Below are 11,514 nucleotides of genomic sequence, written 5' to 3' on the forward strand. Positions count from 1 at the left end.
TTGGTTGATATGGTTTTGCAGGACTATGTTGGTGAGGGCTAAGGATTGGCGGAATCTGAACACATGGAGGTCACTGTGGAAGGAGAGGTGGCAACCAGAGATGGGTAATTTGATGGTAAGGCCATTAGGGGGGATTTAATGAGCCAAGCAACAACACAGGAACAGTATGTGGGACTGGTATCTGGCTAGGGATAAGGAAACTTTTCTGTATTGACGCAGGTGGAAGGAGCAAGGATCCACAGTGGTGCAAAAAATTACATAAGAAAGTAGAATTACATCTGAAAAATTACACAAAAATACACCCAAATACGTGTGAAAAGTACGAAAAGCACGAAATGGACGCACAAGGGGGGGGGGGAGGGAACGAGATGTAATCTGAGGAAGATGACAATAACGGAATGTGAAAACTCACTAAAATTTGCAAGAAGTCACAAGGGTCAAAGTAGAGAATAACTAATCAATAATAAATATACACTCCTGGAAATTGAAATAAGAACACCGTGAATTCATTGTCCCAGGAAGGGGAAACTTTATTGACACATTCCTGGGGTCAGATACATCACATGATCACACTGACAGAACCATAGGCACATAGACACAGGCAACAGAGCATGCACAATGTCGGCACTAGTACAGTGTATATCCACCTTTCGCAGCAATGCAGGCTGCTATTCTCCCATGGAGACGATCGTAGAGATGCTGGATGTAGTCCTGTGGAACGGCTTGCCATGCCATTTCCACCTGGCGCCTCAGTTGGACCAGCGTTCGTGCTGGACGTGCAGACCGCGTGAGACGACGCTTCTTCCAGTCCCAAACATGCTCAATGGGGGACAGATCCGGAGATCTTGCTGGCCAGGGTAGTTGACTTACACCTTCTAGAGCACGTTGGGTGGCACGGGATACATGCGGACGTGCATTGTCCTGTTGGAACAGCAAGTTCCCTTGCCATTCTAGGAATGGTAGAACGATGGGTTCGATGACGGTTTGGATGTACCGTGCACTATTCAGTGTCCCCTCGACGATCACCAGTGGTGTACGGCCAGTGTAGGAGATCGCTCCCCACACCATGATGCCGGGTGTTGGCCCTGTGTGCCTCGGTCGTATGCAGTCCTGATTGTGGCGCTCACCTGCACGGCGCCAAACACGCATACGACCATCATTGGCACCAAGGCAGAAGCGACTCTCATTGCTGTAGACGACACGTCTCCATTCGTCCCTCCATTCACGCCTGTCGCGACACCACTGGAGGCGGGCTGCACGATGTTCGGGCGTGAGCGGAAGATGGCCTAACGGTGTGTGGGACCGTAGCCCAGCTTCATGGAGATGGTTGCGAATGGTCCTCGCTGATACCCCAGGAGCAACAGTGTCCCTAATTTGCTGGGAAGTGGCGGTGCGGTCCCCTACGGCACTGCGTAAGATCCTACGGTCTTGGCGTGCATCCGTGCGTCGCTGTGGTCCGGTCCCAGGTCGACGGGCACGTGCACCTTCCGCCGACCACTGGCAACAACATCGATGTACTGTGGAGACCTCACGCCCCACGTGTTGAGCAATTCGGCGGTACATCCACCCGGCCTCCCGCATGCCCACTATACGCCCTCGCTCAAAGTCCGTCAACTGCACATACGGTTCACGTCCACGCTGTCGCGGCATGCTACCAGTGTTAAAGACTGCGAAGGAGCTCCATATGCCACGGCAAACTGGCTGACACTGACGGCGGCGGTGCACAAATGCTGCGCAGCTAGCGCCATTCGACGGCCAACACCGCGGTTCCTGGTGTGTCCGCTGTGCCGTGCGTGTGATCATTGCTTGTACAGCCCTCTCGCAGTGTCCGGAGCAAGTATGGTGGGTCTGACACACCGGTGTCAATGTGTTCTTTTTTCCATTTCCAGGAATGTATATTACTGTGGGTAGCAGGTTTAAGGGTGGATAAGCGTAAGGGAGACAGCAGATGTGACTGGACGAGGAGGATTTAGTGGGTGCGAACAGGCATAGAATGGTGAAAGTGTGGGGGAGGGGGGGGGGGGGGGGGAGAGGTTTGTAGTTAGAGATGTAAGATCGTGTGGCACCGGAAAAGTGTGGGAGATAACATGCAAAAATCTGGGAACTGAAACAGGGAGCGTGATCAGTTTGATGGTATAGGCTTCATTATATCAGCGGGAGTAATGTGGGACCTAAGATGCTGCACTAGCAATCAGCGTGGTCTTGAGGCCATCTGTTGCACACGGTTGAGACGGTTGATACAGTGTGGCAGTGCGGTTTGTATGGCAACAAAAGAAACACAGGAAAGGAAAGAAAGAAGATAACTGCGTATAGCGGATGCAAAAGAAAGTAGTTACAAAGGAAAACAGCACAGGGTTAGGATCGAAGAAAAGCTGTCAGGCAAAAATCAAACAATGGAAATTCCAGGATGGAATGTGACAATACCAAAGAAGGAAGGTTGCTACTCACTATATAGTGGAGATGCTGAGTCACGATAGGCACAACAAAAATATTCACACAATTAAAGCTTTCGGCCATTATGGCTATTAAGGCCGAAAGCTTTAACTGTATGAATTTATTTATTTATTTTTTGCGTATCATGACTCAGCATCTCCACTATATGGTGAGAAGCAACTTTCCTTCTCTGGTATAGTTTTAAATATTAATCATATGCTGTCATTCACCAAAATTGTGTTTCAATATCTCAGATCATTTATCAGATTCAAGGGATTTATGAATACTTCATTCTGCCTCTTTCACAGGCTTTCATATAATGCAACATGTTATCTGCATCTCATATGCAGCAACATATGACGTAACATATACCAAATGCAGATTCATAGCAACCCATATTTTGCACTTGCAGTAGTTTACCTAATACCAAAATATCACAATAACTGTGACCATCAGTGATATGATAGGCAGTTCATCATGAAGCTGACAAAATAAGCTATGAGGTGTGAGAATCAGATTATTATTGAATAATTTCTTTAAAATCATTTGAGGAAGATCACAGATTGGCCAGCTCGTGCAGCTTGCTTTTCACACGGTCAAAAAAGCTTGACAGATTCTGCACCAAGTAGGCCTGGCATCGCCATCACCTGCTGATATACTCAGCACATGTCTGCAACTACACCTCCCTCCAATCATTCCATGCTGAACTTTCAAAAGTTACAACTAATTTCATACACACTGTATGTTAACAGACACCAATTTCATACACACTATACTTCCCTCCAATCATTCCATGCTGAACTTTCAAAAGTTACAACTAATTTCATACACACTATATGTTAACAGACACCCACCCTTTTGCATTTACCTCCCAGTGGCATGGCAACCGATAGGTTTCCAAACAAGTGAAGTGAGTCTCAGTGGCTCAATTTCAGTTTTGGTGGAAGAGAGTATCTCAAACTTGTTGGTTATAGGAATTGTTATAACAGCCTATGTTCTCCCAGGTCCCTGCCTCCCTTGATTGGGACACCTGCCCTACCATTGCTTTCCTGATCCCTGTGTGTAGGGATAACATGAAGAATGATTTCTTAGATGACTATGTGCACACTGTAATAAGGCTAATCCTGTATTCACAGTCATGACAGAAGCAATACTAGGGGTTTCCAGTAGATTCCTGGATTCCTCACTTAGTTCTGGTTCTTGAAACTTTATCAGTTGATCAATGTCCTTCTTCAAGGACCTGCTAATTCAGGTATTTCAGGATCTTTGTGACATTCTCCTGTGGTTCGAACAAACTTGTGAATATTTGTGCTGCTCTTCCTTGTACAGTTCAATATCATCTGTAAGTCATATCTGCTGTGGGTCACACACACTTCGACAGTATTCTGGGATGGGTTGCACAATATATTGTAAGCAATACCCTGTGTAGCCCAATTGCATTTTTCCCAGTATCCTGGCTATTAGCCAAATGTCTGTCACTGACTTTACCTGTGAATGAGCCTATGTGATATATCTCTACAAATTGATACAGACAAGTATTTGTATCAGATGACTGATTCCACTTGTAACTCATTATTACTGCAGTCACAGATAGTAGTGTAACTGTCTGGAGTCTGGATAGTACATTAGGTGACAGTACTGGGTTGTCAAGCTCAGGATCAGGCCAGACTATCAGCCCTCAGGCATGAGAGAAGAGTGGCTTGGTGCGAGTCATCCTACTCTGTACCCAAACACGCTACTAAAACATAGTTAATAAACAAGCATTTATTGTTCCAAAATGCATTTTGTCTTCATTCACACCTGCTGGCAGGCAGCAAGGTGCTAGCTGTGCCACAGTATGCTGACACATAAACATGCACTGCACTGTCTCAGCCATTGCAATTGTGGGGGTGCGTACTCGGCAACCTGTGATGTAATAGCGTGTTGGCCACAGCATTGCTGGGATTGTCTGCACTGCCTCTGGTTTTAGCAGCATGGGGCAGTGGGTTACAAGAGCACAATCGTTGACATCATAGAGTGTGCCCTGCTAAGTACCCGTTGGTCCTGCACAGAGTGTATGGCACCAGACTGGGTCGCTCTGCAGCCTCCAGCAGGAGTCAGGCCCACAGCATCAGAGTATGTCTGCAGGAACGGAAGATGGGTAGTGGCTGTGGCATGTCACTGTGCAATGATGATTATTGAGTGCTCCCTGATATACCAGTTAGGCCTCTAGAAGGCCTGATGGTAAATGTCACCCACAGCTTCCCATTAGCCTTGACTCGAATGGCAGCACTGTGGCTTGCAGTGGCAAAGTCCACCTGGTAGGACTCGCTGTTCCATCAGACTTTAAAGATGGTCGTAACAGTTACAGGATGTAACGACACACATCCTACCCACAAGTTTGTCAACTGTGAACTGAGTACAAGTAGATCAAGCCATTGGACAGGTGTAATATTTATAAAGGAGCTGCCTTGAGTGTGTTGCTAATGCTTGGTGATGATGACTTCACTTCACTAGCTTTTCATGACTGGTCAGATTTCTGGATGCTTCAGCTGTAGCTGAAAGGCATCTTAACTTCATCTTTCAGAAAAAGTGGAGGACATATTCTGCAGCATTGGTGCTCTGAATAACCATTCTTACATCTGACTTATGGCTTGTTACTTGATTCTGCATGGTCAACACAGTGACAGCATCCTCCTCTCTCTGTGATGTCATTCTGTTTTACTGGCACTTTGGACACTCAGCTCTTACAGTGCGTATGAATTACCTCTATCTTGTGATGACTTTACATGTACCATCAGCAGTCCTTCCTTGTTGGCATTCTGCCCAACAAGTGCATATTGCTCTGCTTTCCTCACCTCTTGTATTAACAGGGGAAGACTTCTAAAATTCTACTCGAACATGAGCCTATTATTATGGGACACTTCATTCCTTCATCCTTCAATAACTTTTCCTCATTTAATTAGTAACACATTGCTCTTATGCACACTTAATTATTCTTTATTCATATTGGTATTCCAGCTAAAGGGTGTCTAATAAACTGGTGACTCTGAAGGACATACTGGTTTCATCTAATTTAGAAGGTCACATAAATCACATTAAAACCACTAAATTACTGGAAACTGTGACATTAATAGTCATGATACCATTATGCTGTCTACTACAATACTGATGGAAATACTGAAGCATTTGCTCTACTGAGATTCAGCCCTTCTGTGACACTACTAATTCTTCTAGTGAGCATAGGAGATTCGTGATCAAGGTAACATTCAGGAAGGATAATTCTGAATCCCCCCAACCCCCCCACCCCCATGAGCCATGGACCTTGCCGTTGGTGCGGAGGCTTGCGTGCCTCAGCGATACAGATAACCGTACCGTAGGGGCAACCAAAACGAAGGGGTATCTGTTGAGAGGCCAGACAAACGTGTGGTTCCTGAAGAGGGGAAGCAGCCTTTTCAGTAGTTGCAGGGGCAACAGTCTGGATGATTGACTGATCTGGCCTTGTAACACTAACCAAAACAGCCTTGCTGTGCTGGTACTGCAAACGGCTGAAAGCAAGGGGAAACTATGGCTGCATGCAGCTTTACTGTATGATTAAATGATGATGCCGTCCTCTTGGGTAAAATATTCCGGAGGTAAAATAGTCCCCCATTCGGATCTCCGAGCAAGGACTACTCAAGAGGACGTCGTTATCAGAAGAAAGAAAACTGGTGTTCTACAGATTGGAGCGTGGAATGTTTGCTCACTTGATCGGGCAGGTAGGTTAGAAAATTTAAAAAGGGAAATGGATAGGTTAAAGTTAGATTTAGTGGAAAATAGTGAAGTTCAGTGGTAGGAGGAACAAGACTTCTGGTTAGGTGAATACAGGGTTATAAATACGAAATCAGATAGGGGTAATGCAGGAGTAGGTTTAATAATGAATAAAAAAATAGGAGTGTGGGTAAGCTACTACCAACAGCATAGTGAACGCATTATTGTGGCCAAGATAGACATGAAGCCCATGCCTACTACAGTAGTATCTACATCTACATCTACATTCATACTCCGCAAGCCACCTGACGGTGTGTGGCGGAGGGTACCTTCAGTACCTCTATCGGTTCTCCCTTCTATTCCAGTCTCGTATTGTTCGTGGAAAGAAGGATTGTCGGTATGCCTCTGTGTGGGCTCTAATCTCTCTGATTTTATCCTCATGGTCTCTTCGCGAGATATACGTAGGAGGGAGCAATATACTGCTTGACTCTTCGGTGAAGGTATGTTCTCGAAACTTTGACAAAAGCCCGTACCGAGCTACTGAGCGTCTCTCCTGCAGAGTCTTCCACTGGAGTTTATCTATCATCTCCGTAACGCTTTCGCGATTACTGAATGATCCTGTAACGAAGCACGCTGCTCTCCGTTGGATCTTCTCTATGTCTTGTATCAACCCTATCTGGTACGGATCCCACACTGCTGAGCAGTATTCAAGCAGTGGGCGAACAAGCGTACTGTAACCTACTTCCTTTGTTTTCAGATTGCATTTCCTTAGGATTCTTCCAATGAATCTCAGTCTGGCATCTGCTTTACCGACAATCAACATTATATGATCATTCCATTTTAAATCACTCCTAATGCGTACTCCCAGATAATTTATGGTATTAACTGCTTCCAGTTGCTGACCTGCTATTTTGTAGCTAAATGATAAAGGATCTATCTTTCTGTGTATTCGCAGCACATTACACTTGTCTACATTGAGAGTCAGTTGCCATTCCCTGCACCATGCGTCAATTCGCTGCAGATCCTCCTGCATTTCAATACAATTTTCCATTGTTACAACCTCTCGATACACCACAGCATCATCTGCAAAAAGCCTCAGTGAACTTCCGATGTCATCCACCAGGTCATTTATGTATATTGTGAATAGCAACGGTCCTATGACACTCCCCTGCGGCACACCTGAAATTACTCTTTCTTCGGAAGACTTCTCTCCATTGAGAATAACATGCTGCGTCCTGTTATCTAGGAACTCCTCAATCCAATCACACAAGTTTATATGATAACTAGCTCTGCAGATGATGAAGAAATTGATGAAATGTATGATGAGATAAAAGAAATTATTCAGGTAGTGAAGGGAGACAAAAATTTAATAATTATGGGTGACTGGAACTCGATAGTAGGAAAAGGAAGAGAAGGAAATGTAGTAGGTGAATGTGGAATGGGGCTAAGGAATGAAAGAGGAAGCCGCCTGGCAGAATTTTGCACAGAGCATAACTTAATCATAGCCAACACTTGGTTCAAGAATCATAAAAGAAGGTTGTACACATGGAAAAGCCTGGATATACTGGAAGGTCTCAGATAGATTGTATAATAGTAAGACAGAGATTCAGGAACCAGGTTTTAAATTGTAAGACATTTCCAGGGGCAGATGTGGACTCTGACCACAATGTATTGGTTATGAACTGTAGATTAAAACTGAAGAAACTGCAAAAAGGTGGGAATTTGAGGAGATGAGACCAAGATAAACTGAAAGAACCAGAGGTTGTAGAGAGCTTCATGGAGAGCATTAGGGAACTATTGACAAGAATGAGGGAAAGAAATACAGTAGAAGAAGAATGGGCAGCTTTGAGAGATGAAATAGTGAATGTAGCAGAGGATCAAGTAGGTAAAAAGACGAGGGCTAATAGAAATCCTTGGGTAACAGAAGAGATATTGAATTTAATTGATGAAAGGAGAAAATATAAAAATGCAGTAAATGAAGCAGGCAAAAAGGAATACAAACGTCTCAAAAATGAGATCGACAGGAAGTGCAAAATAGCTAAGCAGGTATGGCTAGAGGACAAATGTAAGGATGTAGATGTGCGTATCACTAGGGATAAGATAGATACTGCCTACAGGAAAATTAAAGAGATCTTTGGAGAAAAGAAACCACTTGCATGAATATCAAGAACTCAGATGGAAGCCCAGTTCTAAGCAAAGAAGGGAAAGCAGAAAGGTGGAAAGAGTATATAGAGGGTCTATACAAGGGCGATGTTCTTGAGGACAATATTATAGAAATGGAAGAGAATGTAGATGAAGATGAAATGGGAGATATGATACTGCGTGAAGAGTTTGACAGAGCACTGAAAGACCTAAGTCAAAACAAGGCCCCGGGAGTAGACAACATTCCATTAGAACTACTGACAGCCTTGGGAGAGCCAGGCCTAACAAAACTCTACCATCTAGTGAGCAAGATGTATGACACAGGCAAAATACCCTCAGACTTCAATAAGAATGTAATAATCCCAATCCCAAAGAAATCAGGTGTTGACAGATGTGAAAATTACTGAACTATCAGTTTAATAAGCCATGGCTGCAAATTACTAACACAAATTCTTTACAGATGAATGGAAAAACTGGTAGAAGCCGACCTCGGGGATGATCAGTTTGGATTCCATAGAAATGTTGGAACACGTGAGGCAGTACTGACTCTATGACTTATCTTAGAAAATAGATTAAGGAAAGGCAAACCTACATATCTAGTGTTTGTAGACTTAGAGAAAGCTTTTGACAATATTGACTGGAATACTCTCTTTCAAATTCTGAAGGTGGCAGGGGTAAAATACAGGGAGCAAAAGGCTATTTACAATTTGTTCAGAAACCAAATGGTAGTTATAAGAGTCGAGGGACATGAAAGGGAAGCAGTGATTGGGAAGGGAGTGAGACAGGGTTGTAGCCTGTCCCCGATGTTATTCAATCTGCATATTGAGCAAGCACTAAAGGAAACAAAAGAAAAATTCAAAGTAGGAATTAAAATCCATGGAGAAGAAATAAAAACTTTGGGGTTTGCCGATGACATTGTAATTCTGTTAGAGACAGCAAAGGACCTGGAAGAGTAGCTAAACAGAATGGACAGTGTCTTGAAAGGAGGATATAAGATGAACATCAACAAAAGCAAAACGAGGATAATGGAATGTAGTCAAATTAAATCGGGTGATGCTGAGAGAATTAGATTAGGAAATGAGATGCTTAAAGTAGTAAATGAGTTTTGCTATTTGGGGAGCAAAATAACTGATGATGGTCGAAGTAGAGAGAATATAAAATGTAGACTGGCAATTGCAAGGAAAGCGTTTCTGAAGAAGAGAAATTTGTTTACATCGAGTATAAATTTAAGTGTCAGGAAGTCGTTTCTGAAAGTATTTGTATGGAGTGTAGCCATGTATGGAAGTGAAACATGGACGATAAATAGTTTAGACAAGAAGAGAATAGAAGCTTTCAAAATGCGGTGCTACAGAAGAATGCTGAAGATTAGATGGGTAGATCACATAACTAATGAGGAGATATTGAATAGAATGGAGAGAAGAGAAATTTGTGGCCCAACTTGACTAGAAGAAGGGATAGGTTGGTAGGGCATATTCTGAGGCATCAAGGAATCACCAATTTAGTATTGGAGTGCAGTGTGGAGGGTAAAAATCGTAGAGGGAGACCAAGAGATGAATACACTAAACAGATTCAGAAGGATGTAAGTTGCAGTAGGTACTGGGAGATGAAGAAGCTGGTAGGGGCACTAGAGGCATCCCCGACACAAATTTAGTTCACAGGATATATCATAATCAGTAGCAAAAATAACCCATTTCCACACTAATAGATTTCAGTTTGTTTTTAAAGGCCTTACCAATAGCTCAAGGAATAGCAAGGGAAGAAGGAAAATGAGGGAGGGGCAAACAATTTGTCACTTGTATGAAAAAATGTTCTCTTATGTGCATCACTCAGCATCAAATGGCTTTCTTTTTTTTATGTTCCAGCATACCTGTCATCTCTCCAATCCACACTGATGACACCAGAAACAACATTCCAGGCCATCAGGAGCATCATTGCACCTTTCAGTGGAGTCTTATTTTTTTTAATTTCTGACATGAAATACAATTTATAACTGACAAGGAAAAAATACAAGATAAAGTTAAAAAGAAGTTCATCATGTGGTCATTATGCTATAAGACAGAAGGAAGACAAATAAAACATTGTGACAGAATGATAACAGACTATTATTTTTTACTCAATTGTGCTTGCTATATATGTACAAATACACTCAGGCTCAACAAATGTAGCCCCTAGTACCTAAAATTTGTCTGCTGATCAGTAAGATTGTATTATAACAATATGGTAATGACGGTCAACTTTCTACTATCTAGTGCCCTGAGAGCACCAGTGGAGAGAATCTGTGTGTACTAATGAAACTGAAAACTGGTAAACATTAGTAGTTTCACAAATTCATAACATACTAAAATCCACCCCTGTAACCAAGTGGTCAGCATTGATTGCAACCACGAGAAGAGCCCATGTTCAATTCCCAGCCCTGCCAAGGGTTTTTCCTTGTTGAGAGGACTTGTGTGGGATCCATTTAGCCTTGTGACGCCAATTGTGGAGATTCTCAATCGAGAAGTAACAACTCAAAGATCTGGAAAGTTGGCAAAATGGCTGAGAGACTGGAGTGCTGACCACATGCCCCTCCACACTGCATCCAAATGACTCCATGTGTCCGAGGATGACAGGGTCATCAGTTATCATTCATTAGGCTTTCAGAGTCTGGATGAAGATCTCATTTATAACATACTATAAATCTCAGATATGATAGTTTCACCTCAATCCTTTCATTGAGGGGTTGCATTGGAGATAAATTTTCTTTTTCAGGAAGTATGTGCCTCAACATTAATTAAATAAATTCTTATCAGGATTTCCTCAAATTTTGGTACTGGATCTGTTACTATTCATAATATTTGTCAATCATCTATCAGTACATTGAAGTGACAATGGTCTACATGTCCAAATAATAGCTTTTATACATGTGCATTTAATGAAACCACAAATTCCTTGGTGTCCAGAGGAATAGCAAATTGAAGTGAAAAGAACACAGTGATATGTTTCCAGAAGTATCTGTGTGTTGGTCTGCACACAAAGTGTTTACCTATTTTAGTTACTTTGTAATAGGCTGTTCCAGTACTGCCCCTTGGGCATGAGTGCTGGACAGGACCCCGCAACTCGCTCGGAGGCCGGTGCATTTGGTAAAGGCTACCTGCTACATAACACAACTTCAAGCATTCTATGCATGTGTGAGTCACTTGGCCACTGCTGCTCACGGGTGTGAGCCCTGGG

General features: G+C 43.1%; 1 protein-coding gene across 1 annotated transcript in view; it reads left to right on the forward strand.

Moving 5' to 3' along the window:
- Positions 1-10,406, forward strand: part of LOC126100330 (uncharacterized) — a 42,766-nt gene extending 32,360 nt beyond the window's left edge. Inside the window, exon 4 of the mRNA XM_049910943.1 lies at positions 10,167-10,406. The gene's annotated coding sequence lies outside the window, so the exon portion shown is untranslated. The remainder of the gene's footprint in view (positions 1-10,166) is intronic.
- Positions 10,407-11,514: the final 1,108 nt, after the last annotated feature.

Source organism: Schistocerca cancellata, chromosome 9 (genome assembly GCF_023864275.1).
Source record: "Schistocerca cancellata isolate TAMUIC-IGC-003103 chromosome 9, iqSchCanc2.1, whole genome shotgun sequence".
Classification (NCBI taxonomy): Eukaryota; Metazoa; Arthropoda; class Insecta; order Orthoptera; family Acrididae; genus Schistocerca; species Schistocerca cancellata.